This window comes from Durio zibethinus, chromosome 6 (assembly GCF_047325235.1).
Source record: "Durio zibethinus cultivar Kanyao isolate XHJ-2024 chromosome 6, ASM4732523v1, whole genome shotgun sequence".
NCBI lineage: Eukaryota > Viridiplantae > Streptophyta > Magnoliopsida > Malvales > Malvaceae > Durio > Durio zibethinus.
The window spans coordinates 25361920-25375218 of record NC_143167.1 but is presented as its reverse complement, the minus strand read 5'-3'; the positions used below and the strand labels follow the sequence as shown (position 1 = coordinate 25375218).

At 31.8% G+C, this 13299-nt stretch overlaps 2 pseudogenes across 1 annotated transcript; one reads left to right on the top strand and one right to left on the bottom strand.

The window, feature by feature from the left end:
- The first annotated feature begins 3041 nt into the window (after positions 1-3041).
- LOC111286272 (cation/H(+) antiporter 4-like) lies at positions 3042-6316 on the top strand (annotated as a pseudogene).
- A 4193-nt stretch (positions 6317-10509) lies between these two features.
- Positions 10510-12739, bottom strand: LOC111285865 (RING-H2 finger protein ATL13 pseudogene; annotated as a pseudogene). Its single transcript, XR_016342924.1, has one exon. The product of XR_016342924.1 is annotated as an RING-H2 finger protein ATL13 pseudogene (transcript).
- Between the last annotated feature and the right edge of the window lie 560 nt (positions 12740-13299).

Sequence of the window (13299 nt, the reverse complement as noted above, 5' to 3'; positions counted from 1 at the left end):
CTCTCTTTTTTTTATGAAACTAACCCTTTTTTTTTCTTCTTCGTGCAGGAAGCTCGACATTGGGTTCCTCCCTACGATGAGGATTGTTTGACTTTTTTATTTTTTGGCCCTTTGGCAGCGTCTCATTCTCTCTGTTTCTCTCTTTCTTTTTTGGTTTGGCTAAGAGCTCTATTTATAGAGCTTCGGTCATGCGTGTTTGAGGGAAAGACATGGGGCTGGGCATTGGGTGTAAGCACAAGCCCCATGCCTCTTTTATTTTTTTCTGCCACATCTGGCAGTGATAGGGTTAGGTGATCAAAGGGGTGGGGGGTAAGGCATGGTGAGGGATGGGAGTAGGGCATGGTGGCAGTGGTGCCGGGGATGGCACCACTGCCATCATCGATTTTTTTTATTTTCTGTTCTCTTTTTTTTGTATTTTTTTGTTTTATATTTTGTATTATTTTTTATATTTTTGTGTATTTCGTATTTTATATTTAATAATAATATTATTTTTTTTTTGGGACAAAATTAATGTCCACACCAGTTCAATCGAGTCAATTATTGGTTTAATAACAAATATAAATATTTTAAAATTTTAAAATTCAAACTTTTAACTCAAGTTATAATTTAATAATTCAATCATAAAATTATAAATTTTAAGATATATCATAAACTATAAATTTTAAAATATAAAATTCATAAAAAAATTAATTACTAGTTAGAGATGAAATTGCTTAACATTTTATTAAAATAATATTTTATATTTTAATAGTTAGAAATAATATTTATATTTTAATAAATTTATAAATAATAACTAATAAATAATTATAAATAATAATAGTTATTATTTATATTTATTAAAATATAAATATTATTTATTAATATATAATAATTAATCATTATGTAATAAAAAAGAGACATTTATATAAAATGTTAATAAAAAGAAAATATTCATATTTATATAAAAATTAGTAAATGTAGATTTTATTATTAATTTTACATATATCCATCTTCTTTTATTAATTATTTTCGATCATTGTTAAATAGTTAATCATTTTTATTAACATTTTATTTTTTATTAATTTTATATATTATTAATTTTATAATTAATTTTAATTGTGATATCAATTAATAAATTAGTAATATAAGGGTTTAATTAGGTTATTTTGAATACTTTAAGGGATTTTTTTCATATTTTATCTAAACTTATTAGTTAACATTGAATCAGTCTAGTTTAAAAAAAAAAGGCCTAGTTTACCGATTTATTATGTAAACCACTAATTTAAAACAGTTTAATTCAAGATTATTAATATCGTATCACACAATATTTCGATTTTTTTAAAAAAATATAGTATATACCGATATCAGTTATTTCGGTATATTATTTTGAATTTTTTGGTTTAGTAAAAATATATTTATAAACATGCATTAACTTGTACATTATAATATTATTAATAAGCCACAAAATAAATTTGCAATATATTCAAATCAAATAAATAAGTTTAAAAACATAAAAAATAATATCATAAAATTTTTATAATATTTTTAAACATTTAATCTGATCATATAATATTTAAATAAGTATGACATTTACATAAGTATTTTTTTCATATAAATATTAAGATAAAAATAAAGAGATGAAAAAAATTAATCAACACTTTATGATTGTTAAACTTTATAAAATGAATATAATTGTTTTCTTGAAAAAAGACTAAAATACTTATAGATTAGTTGTTTTCTTGAAAAAAACTAAAATACTTATAAATTTTAGTTTGAAAAAATAAAAATAAAGAAACTCAACTTTTAAAGATTATTTTATCAATTAATTTTATTTTTATTCGATTAAAAATATTATATAACAAATTATAAGTTAAAAATTATAAATTATATATTTTACATTCACGTACTGGCTTAAACATGTTATTTTACTAAAATTTACCAAAATTAATCGAAACTAATGAAAACAACTAGTATTATCCGGTAACAAATTCAGTACGAAAATTTATCTTTAAGTATACTATATTTTGGTATAACTGGAGTGTATCAAATGATACAATTGGTATTAAAACAAAATTAACAACTATAATTTAATTACAAAATAAGACTTACTTCAACACCAATTCAATTGATTAGATCGACCATTTGATTTGATTCCGATAACTATGTTTCAATTACATAAATATGAGGTAAAATATATTATACATAATCTCCAGCACTAATGTTTCCCAAATAAAAAGAACCACATGCAACAAAAAAAAAAAAATTTTCTCCCTAGCACAATATATAAAAATATATACAAACTCATGATTTGCAAACAACAACAATTCCAAATTTATTTTTAGAAAAAAATAAAAAAGGAAGAAAGCCTCCAAGAAGAAAAAATGTAAAGTATCAAAAAGCTTATAAATTAAAAAAAAAAATAGCTAAAAAATCAAATTTGAACCAAATTGGAAGAATAGCCAATCAAGTAAGAGGGAAAAAAAGGATTTGGTTCACATGTAAAAGGTAATAATTCTTGTAAAATCATTTTTATAATCAATTAAATTACTTTAGTAATTAATTGATCATCTGAATTAAATAAAATCAATTAACTAATTCGATTAAAATTAAATTTTAAATGTTTTAATTTGTAAAATAATTATAAAATTAAAAAGATAAAACATTAATGATGAAAATTAAATATTAGGTACGTCAACAGAGATTCGCCAATAATTAATTATTAGATTAGTATCTATCTATTCCTGATAAGGCGTCGGATACCTTGAGTATCCCTTAGAGACATGTAGTCATAAATAGCCTCATAAATCGTAATACTCCGAGAAAAGATAACAAACTGTTAGCTAAATTTGTCTTCTGATTATCCGCCAAAATTAAAAAAAAAAAAAAAAAAAACACTTAATTTTCAACAATTTTTTAAGAAAAAAATTCTCAATAGTTCAATCACAACAAATTCGCTTTATCTTTGGGGTTAAAAAAAAGTTCACATCGTCTAAACAATTAACAACTTCCTCTAAACATTATTTGGTGTGTCATTCTTATAAATATTAATTAAAACTAAAACTTTTAAGTTTAATTTCAATTATTTAAGTGAATAAATAGATTAATGTCATCAAGGGTTATATGAGTTTCAACTGAATAGTGAAGATCTATGGTTCAAGCGATAAGATAAGTTTGAAACAACAAGAACTTGTTAGACTGGATGCTGGTCAGCCTGATTTGAAAACAAGATTAGAAAACTGAAGAAAAACAAAACAAAACAAAAAACTTGATATATGCAATGATTCTCATTTCCTTTCTCCTTCAATTCAATCTCCCCTCTAGCTCTTTTTTTTCCATTCCATTCAATATCTTTGTAGCCAGGACACTATGGCATTTAGTAATTCAAGCTCGTACACCACCGGAATGGATGGTTTGAAAAGAGCGGAAGAGTTCTGTCTTAAAATTCCTCCCAAAATTAGCTCTCCCGGCTTGGTTGCATTATTTTCACATAACGAAAACAATGAAAACCTCATGGACTTTTCTGGGCCAAGACTTCATCTCCAGATGCCTGTCAATTTTGTTTCTCACTCAAACAATTCATAGTGTGCTCAAACACTTGGGACTGCCAATGTTCATCTCCCAAATTCTTGTATGTGCATGCTCTCATTATGCGATTACTTCCTCCTTTTTACTCATTTTTAGTAGTTCATTGTCCGCTAGGAAATTCTGATAAAGGGTTTGTCAATATTTTCTTAATGCATGCAGGGATAATACTGGGTCCTATGAGTTTCAAGGATCATCATTCCTTGATTACAATGTCAGAGGATAGTGTTGCAGTTCTGGGTACGGTGGCATCCTTGGGCTATGTATTCTTTTTATTTTTAAGTGGGCAGAAGATGGAGGTAAGCATGACATACAAGTCAGGAAAGAAGGCCGTATAACTGTGGTGGTACCTCTGATATTTTGTTTGATAACGGTTAACGCCTTTCATGCAGAAAACCAATTGTTTAAGAACAAAAGTTTTTTTCTTGCAGTAACATATTCCGGGACTTCACTTCCGGTCATGTATTGCCTTCTCAGTGAGCTGAAAATCCTGAATTCAGAATTTGGCGGGCTAGGACTATCAGCAGCACTTATCGGTGACATCGTGTCACTAGTTCTTACGAATATTAGCCAATGGGTGAATGTAATACTTGAAAAAGATATAAAAGTGGTTCTAACGGATTCTGGATTATCTATACTCTTTTGTAGTACTCGTGGTGTTTTTCTTGGGACCTTTAATGAAATGGATGGTTAGATGCACGCCTGAAGGTGGCCAGATAAAGGATATATACCTTTATACCGTCATTTTGGCATTTATGATGTCACCTAAGTTTACCGAAATGTTTGGAATATTTCTTCTCGTTGGCCCATTTATTTTGGGATTGGCTGTCCCAGATGGACCTCCATTAGGATCTGCGCTGGTCAAAAAGTTGGATCCTGTTGTTTCAGGGTTGTTTTTGCCTTTGTTTGCTACAACATGTGGCATGATGGTTGATCTGTCTTACCTCAACAATTATAACCTGTTTACAAAACACCAAGCAATTGCAGCTGTGGTAACACTTATTGTTAAATTTGGAGTCTCTCTAGTGATGTCCTTATTATGCAACATGCCTACACGGGATTCTTTGGCACTTGCTTTTATAATGATAACCAAAAGTATCGTTGAGATGGGTTCATATAGCTTCTTGAATGACTCTCGGGTATGTATTCCCTCTCCTTTTTTCGATCTCTTTCTGTATATCTATGTAGTCACTGTCCCACAACCATGCACACGCATCTATTGACGAATTAACATTTCTTAAAAGAAAGGAAACTAATAAATCTGAAAACTTAAGACCCTTTTATTACAAAAAATCAGTCATTTTTCTGAATTTCTGAATATATGAATATCAACCATGATAGTTAATTCATAGAAAATTGCAGGCCATGGTGTTAATTTCTTAATCTGTTATAAAATAATGCACACAAAGGAGGCTTCTAATTCTTTTATTGTTTGACTCACTTAAACAAATCAATGCAGGTTATATCTGAGGATATATTCGCTTTTATGAGTATTATCGTCATCTTGATAGCAAGCATTGTGCCAATACTTGTGAAAAGGCTCTACGATCCATCAAGGAAGTATGTATGCTACCAGCAAAGGAGCATCATGCATTCCAAGCATAAGGAGGAGTTGCGAATGATCTTTTGCATTCACGTACCAAGTAATGTCAATTCTATCATTAACATATTGAATGTTTCCTGTCCAACCAAAGAAAGTCCCATTACGCTTGATGTCCTTCACCTTACCAAGCTCAGTGGGCGAGCCACTCCACTTTTCATTGCTCATCAAAAGGACAAGAAAACCATGTCCAACAAATCATACTCTGAGAACGTAGTCCTCGCTTTTATTCAGTTTGAGCGGGACAATTTGGAAGCTGTATCAGTGAATGTTTTCACCGCAGTCTCTCCACCAGATTTAATGTACGACGATATATGCAACCTCGCCATGGACCAAATCACATCCTTTATAATACTTCCATTTCACTGCAGATGGTATATTGACGAGAGCATTGAATCAGAAGACCAAACTATACAGAGCCTAAACTGCGACATCTTGGAAAGGGGCGCCTTGCTCAGTAGGGATCCTTGTTGAAGGCCGACGCCATCTAAAATGCTCCAATTCTAAACAGTCACTATCATCATATAACTCATCATCATACAGCATTGCTGTGATCTTCTTGGGAAGTAAAGATGATAGGGAGGCTTTAGCGTTAGCCAAACACATCTCCCAAAACGAAAGCGTTCGCCCAACTATAATTCATCTCAAAGCTGCAAATAGTTTAGGAGCCATACTAGCTGAGACTGACAGAATACTTGATGATGAAATGTTGAGGGATATTAAGGAAAATATATACGTAACATACATGGATGAGCATGTAAATGACGGACGTGAAACTTCAACGTTTCTTCGATCCATTGTGGATGATTACCAGCTTATTATTGTTGGGAGACGATTGAACCTTTAAGATCCCCTAACCTTGGGTCTCAAGAATTGGAGCGAATTTCATGAGAATGGGATTATTGGAGAGACCTGCTTTCATCTGTAGATTTTGGTAGCAATTATTCTGTGTTGATTGTGCAACAACAACAACAACAACAAATGACTGCTTAAGCCCTAATACAAACAATCACCTGAATGTTGCCATCTGCTTCCTGGCTCATATCCTTAATTAGGATGATGCATTGATGTGCCTTAAATTTATATTAGCCAGAAACTTGTGAATTTGGTCAAGTATTTGATGACCCATTGTGCAATCCGAGTTGTAGAAGGAAAAGAAAATGGACTGGCTCTCTCTCTCTCTCTCTCTCTCTCTCTCTCTCTCTCTCTCTCTCTCTCTTTTAATTTGATTTTTCCATTTCCTTGGAGTACTTGGAGTACTCTCTGAAAATGAAACTCGGTTCATTTCTATCAAGGGATGCCAAATAATTTAGGCAGCATTTAGCTCAACAAAGACAAAAGGAATATTCCATTGATGGTCACAATTAAATTGCTTGATGTTGAATAGAATTTTTTTTTCCCTAAATTTTTGTTACAAGAATTTTCCACTTTACATTTGAGAAACGGTTATATAATTTGTAATCCAACCAAACAAAATGGTTGATAACCTTATTGGAGGAAACAATTTTGGAAGAAATTAATTTAGGAATATATATATATATAGTGCACTATATATTAAATTAAATAGCACTTCGCACTTGACATGTACATTTTTAAATTAATTTTTAATTTTTTGCTTAATTAAAATTCAAAAATAATTAACTCAAATTTTAACTTAATCTAAAATTAAATTAACTTCAATTAATTAGTGGTAATTGGAAAACAATTATTTTATATTTTGATCAAATGGACACAAGTTTCTCTAATTTGTAACAATCAAGTTATAAAATTAACCATTGGAATTTTTTTTTCTATAGAGAGAAATGAGAAATCAACAAACCTAGTATATATCTTGTAAATAGAATAAAATTGCTCCCTACTAGTTCGAATTTTGTTCCAGTTGGACAGATCTTTGGAGTCAAATAAATCTTGATTATCAAAATAAATAAATAAATTTACTGCCAGCTCTATATGGCAAGGCTATGTGCTTATATCTGACTCCGTTGCACTTGTGGCCAATACCGATTGTCTGCTGGAAAGGAAAGATAGAATGAAATAAGGGAAAGAAAAAAAAAAAAAAAACAAGGAAAAGAAATAGAGCAGAGGAAGAAACGTAGAAAACGATAAGAAATTCAACTGCTGGCTATCGAAGTTTAGTCATGCAGATAGAAGGGGCTAATGGACTAGTAAAGGCTAGCTGGAGCTTGGAAACAGAAGCTTTGGCACTTAAAAAAGGAGTTCTTTTGGCAAAGGAAAAGAAGTTTAGAAAGGTTATTTTTTGAAACTGATTCTGAGATCCAACATAAAGACGTAATGTGCAAAAGAGGGAAAGGTGATTGGAGGATCAAACCAATGGTGTTTGATATAAGATCTTTAGAAGCTGATTTTGATGTCTGTAAATTCAGTAGAGTCAAGGGCAACTAGCCAACAGGGCTGCTATCCTCGTTGGTTTTCATTCTTGATAAAGATTACCTGCACCACTGCAAGTTTTGTTTTTACCTTGATAAGGGTAAAGACTTCATTTCTACATGTGGCAGGTCATAAATCTTACATGATGCATTTCTGATGTTATTTTAATCTTATTCTGCAAAAACATCTTTATCTCTCGTAAATATACCCATCTCAACTCACGTTCAATTTAGTGAGTGACACAGTGAGTTTTCATCATTCAGTTTGTGTTATATCATGCCTTAACTTTCCAGAGACAAATGTGTTGTTTCTCTGCTGTTAGACCTGAGGTTTTGATAGAACTATACATGTTGTATAATTTGTAAATATATTTATTTTTTTACACTTTATAAATATTAAAATATTAATATAAATTCTTTAATATTTTAATAACAAATATAAAATAAATGAATTGATCAATTCAGTTTTGGTTCAAGCTTAGGTATTTCATCTGTTGACTGGACCTTCTTTATCCACGAACACTTTCAATTAAAATAGCTTAACAAAACTTTTAACCTTTAATATTGATAATTTTTATCATATATAAATGTTTTTTTTATATTTAAAGTTATCAAGATTTAACTTTAGTCATTAAAATTAAAATTTTGATACTTTATCAACAAATCACATCTCTGTTATCTACTGAATCAAATCTGATAATTTGTGTATTTTTTTTATATAAAATATTAATAATTCATATATTCATATCATTGTATATAAAAATTATGTGTTTTAATTTGATAAAAAATATTAAATATATTTTTTTATTTTGTTAAATTTATTTATGATTATTGTTAAAATTTTAAATTATATTATTTTTTATTTTTTATTTATATTATTTTTATATCATATCAATATATCATATTTAAAATTATATTATTGAGATTAAAAGCATTCTAGGTTTTGACAAAAATATTACAAAACAGAGTCACGTTAAGTATTGATCGAAGCCAGGGCATAGGCCGTTTAGGGCCTTTTGAACCAAGTTTCGTCGGCTGATAGAATCTTTTGATCCAAAAATCCTAGAATTTCTACAAGCTGAGTCCGAATGTGAATCCCTAAAGTTGGATTTTATTAGTCGAGCAAACCTCGGCAGCGCAAGGGCAGCCAATTTTTAAAAGGTAGAGAGTTCAAAAACGTCTTTTAGTTAGAAATATGAGATACTATATTTTTATTTTTATAATTTATATTAATATTAACATTTTTAATTGAACTGATATAAAATTTAACCGTGCATTAATTCAATTGTTGAAATTACTTAAAAATTAAAATAAAATAATAATAAAAATATTATTAAAAATATTTATGTTTTTTAATTTTTTTGCACATCTATTAAAAAAAGAAACTCAACTCATCAACCAACCTTTTTTTCAAATTATTTTTTATCCTTTTCACTCATAAAGTGTGTGCCAATATCTAGTTTATGTTATTTACATGTTATATCATTGTTCTTGTTTCCCGAACAATTTATTATATGTCTTTTTATCATCTAATTTTTGGATTTGGATTATTCAATCACATCTCGTAAATTTAGAGATGCAATTGAGTCCACAATTGTACAATGGGACAATTCTAACGGAAATGGTGTTAGGTGTCACAAATAATGCTAGAAAATGGCTCTCCAACGGCTCTCGTGACCATATTAACATCAGCCATTAATATTTAGTAGTTTCCCTCAATAGTTGCCATCTTTAGCTGATGATTTTTTTTTTTTTTTTGCCAATATTAAATGCAACAGCCTGTAACACAGTCTTGGTAATTTTCTGCTGCTACGCTTTCAAATTCAAGAAAATTGAACGACAAAAATGGCAAGAGTTGCGTGCATTTCTCAAATTCAATTTGAATTCTCAGTTACTACTATCATTTATTGTACTAGATAAGCTATTTATTGAAGAGTTCACCTAGACTGTCCATGTTCATGATTTATGAAATTCAATTAGCAGAACAAAAACTTGTTTCCTTTCTAAAAAAAAAATCATTTCATTTCTGATCCTAGCCAAAATTCCTTCCGAAGCTGAAGAATTCGAATATTGGATCTCATTCTGATAAGAGGATAATCATGTTGAATAGCGAAAATCTATGATAAAAGATATATATGTATATATATACATATGTACGTAAAAATATTTTTTCAACTATTGTAAAAAAGAAAAGTATTCGTTCAACAACGTGAATGAGTTAATAATTGGATTTTTTTTTTTTTTTGCTTACCTAATTTGTCTTTTAGAACAAAATTCAAAGTTCAAACCATTTAAAGGTCGTCAAGTCTGATTAATTTCATTTTCACATCTGATGGCCATGGATAGCTGTTACCTAACAACAAAACTGGAAAAAGAAAGGAATTGATTATTGAAAAAGTATGTACTTGCCTCAAGCACATGCCTTTGGTCTTTAAGATTAGATCAAAGGTTGCATTCAGCATTAAAGGAAGGTCACTACTTATTAAGAATATGCCATTTGGGCTTAATTCCGGTGGTAGAAGAAATATATAGAAGTTTGAATAGGGATTCTAGGTAATTTCATGGACTAAAAACAAAGTAGCAAAAAACGACATCCAACAACATGTCTAAAGCTAATTTATAAGCACCACAAGAAATCTGAAGCTACTCATTCTCCACAACTACCCTTGACAGACTAGGAAACATTATAATTTAATCTTTAGGAATCGACCCACACATAGAAATTAGTATAGGAAGAAGAAAATGTTGATCCGATTGCAGAGTTCATTTGAAAAAATCCAATGACACAAAGCCAAATTTATTTTAAGGTAAGTCTATTTTGTTTTTTCAAAAGCAATAATTTCTGTTTTGTAAGAATGTGGAATTTGGAACCCTAAAGACATTGAAAACCTTAGACCTTGGAACTGACAAAAGAAAGCAGACAAACCACGAAGAGATGCTCAATTTGGACACGCCTAATATGCTCTGGTGAACAAGCAATAGCAGTGAAATTTTCTGTCAATAGAACCCTTTTTTTTTCTCTTGCTTTTCTCTTTCTTTTTCCTACTACAGGATCATCTAATTTTGCCTTCCAAATGAAGGAATCAAAGAGAACTTTTCTAGGAAAAGAATCCAGAGGAAAAAGGAAATTAAAAATAAACTAGACCTTTGGTGTAAAGGATGAGTGAACAACCTTGTTTTGTCTCCCGGCTAGCCATAGCAGAGTCCTCCTTGCAAAAGATGGTGTTTTAGCTTGTGAATCTAAGCTATAGCAGCTCTGGTTTTCTTCATCACAGCCAAATTCACTCCCTCCATTTGCCCACCTGCCAGAGTCTATCTCAGAAATGGTATCCCTGGCACCACCAATACCATTTTTCACCTTAAAAACATCATCAGCAGCAGTAGTAGCAGAAACATTCTGATGCACTGGAAATCGAAATGAGAAGGCTCTCCTTGATGAATCCTCTGTAAAATTCTGATTGGCCCTCTTTTCCCGAAGCCAAATTTTCGATATTGAGAAGCTTTCTTTCTTGCTCTTTCCAATGGCCTTGCCATTGTTTTCATTAGTACCAGAACTCCCATTGGTTTCAAAGTTTCTCATGCTTTGAAAACCATTGAACCCTCTTCTTGATTCACAATCACATTCAGACATTGCTAGGCGGTGACCAGCCGTCAATGGTAAAGAAGTCTTCTTGCTTGATGGTTTCTTCATAGGGGTTCTTATTGGCACTTGCAAGAAAGAATTCTCATCCATTACATACTCAAAGGACCCCATAGAGAAACACCTCCTAGCGTCCACATTATTGTTACTGCTACTTTCACCACCATCAACATTCCTAAACTTTCCTAGCCTAACAGACACAACTTTTTCCCCAGAATCCACCACTACTGTTGGGTTGACTTCATCTTTTTCCGGGATTTCACTTGATTTACGCTGGGATGACCCCAATTCATTGTCTGCACTGTGACCCAGATGGGAGTTTGATCTCAGGACTGAGCTGGTTCTGCCTAGAATACTTTCTCTATCTGTGACAATCTCTCTTGAGCTCTCACTCCCAGACTCAAGAACAAGAACAATAGGTGAACATCCATTATTTGGAGAGAAATCAGGGAGTAAGCTCCCTCTACACAAAGGGCATGTGGAATGAGACAAAAGCCAAGTGTCAATACACTCCATATGGAAGGCATGGCTGCATTTTGGTAGCAATCTAAGCTTGTCCTCAGGCTCAAATTCACACAAGCAAACAGCACAATCAAATGGGTTCTTTACTCCTATGATGGCTTTGTAGTGAAAAACAGGGAGAGTGTCTATAAAAGATTGGTCAACACCAGCATCATGGAGATGGAATAGCTGTTGCAACTGCCCCTGAAGAGCAGTCACATTGTCTATATCTTCTGGCTCCCTGTTGGGAGGTCTCAAAAGAAATCTAACTAAAAGGTGAAGCAAACCAGAAACAAAGAAAACGATAGCTAGGATTATAATAATGAGTAATATACTGGGACTAACCTTGTTATCCAAATTGAGACTATCAGATTGCAAATTTTGTGGTGGAGGCAGTAATGGTGGTGATTGAGGGAGGTAATATGGCTGCTCTGATGGAGAAAGCAAGTTTCTTTGCTTTATTTCATGGAAAATCCAGTCCATTGTTGTATCTGGAGAAAGATGGACAGAACTTACCAAGATTGAAACTTTAGGCTTTAATCATATGCCAGCAAGGATCCCATATGGGGCTACCAAAAAAAAAAATCCCAGCCTTGATGACTATACAAATAGGAAAAAGAAAATTTAAGCTCAGTATGATGTGAGTTTGTTGGATTTGCAAGCCTTCTGGTTAAGACTCAATGGTTAACAATTGTTTCCTTCTACTGCATCAGATGCCGCAAGTCAAAAAGGACGAGAGAGAGAGAGAGAGAGAGAGAAGGAGAAGACTTGAATATGATTTTAAAGGGTAAGATATAAATGGTGCCAGAAGGTGAATTTCAAAAACTATGAACCAATAATAAATCTCTACCCAGCAGTGCAGAAAATAAATGAGATTAGATATCATTGCGTAAATACTGCACAGTCAATCACTTTCATGCTGGAAAATAAAAATAAAATTTCCTGTATCGGTATATGGTTAAAATTTCTTAATAAGGTGACTTTAGGCCATGAATTCATCGGATACAAGGCTCTTCAGGGTTGACTTAAATGGGAACCCTTTGATGCATCAACCCCATTGCCCATTTAATTCCTCATAGAAACTTGTAAAAAATAGTATTAGTAAAATCATGCCATATGATCTTCAGAAGAGAACAAAACCATAATTAATTAATTATTAGAGATTGTGCGTTGGGAAATTGGATCATCTTATGCAGCATTATTTTAGTACCATTGTTTTTATGTTTCTGATCCCCAGTCTTTCGACAGGTCCTTCTATTCCACCACTTTTAATCTGATAGATTGTTCCTGATTCATACCCTCTCCTCTCTTCTGGGTAAGACAAATAACAAAAGACAAGCCAAAGTCTACACTAAGAGAGAGAGAGAGGGCATTTGGAAACAGTGGAAGAGGGAGGGACAAATTGTGGAGGTTCCTGGACCCCATAGCCTAGGGAGGGACAACTTTTTCCTTAACCTTTCTCATGGATTTTGGTACTTGCTTTTAGGTGCTTTCTAAAGTGCAGTCACTGATGGAATCAAACACCCATTTTAGGAGAAAGGAAGTCTCCACTTTTGATGTCTCAGTGGTCAGTGCTAGGAAATGATCTTCTGGCTTTCGTGCACTTGGAA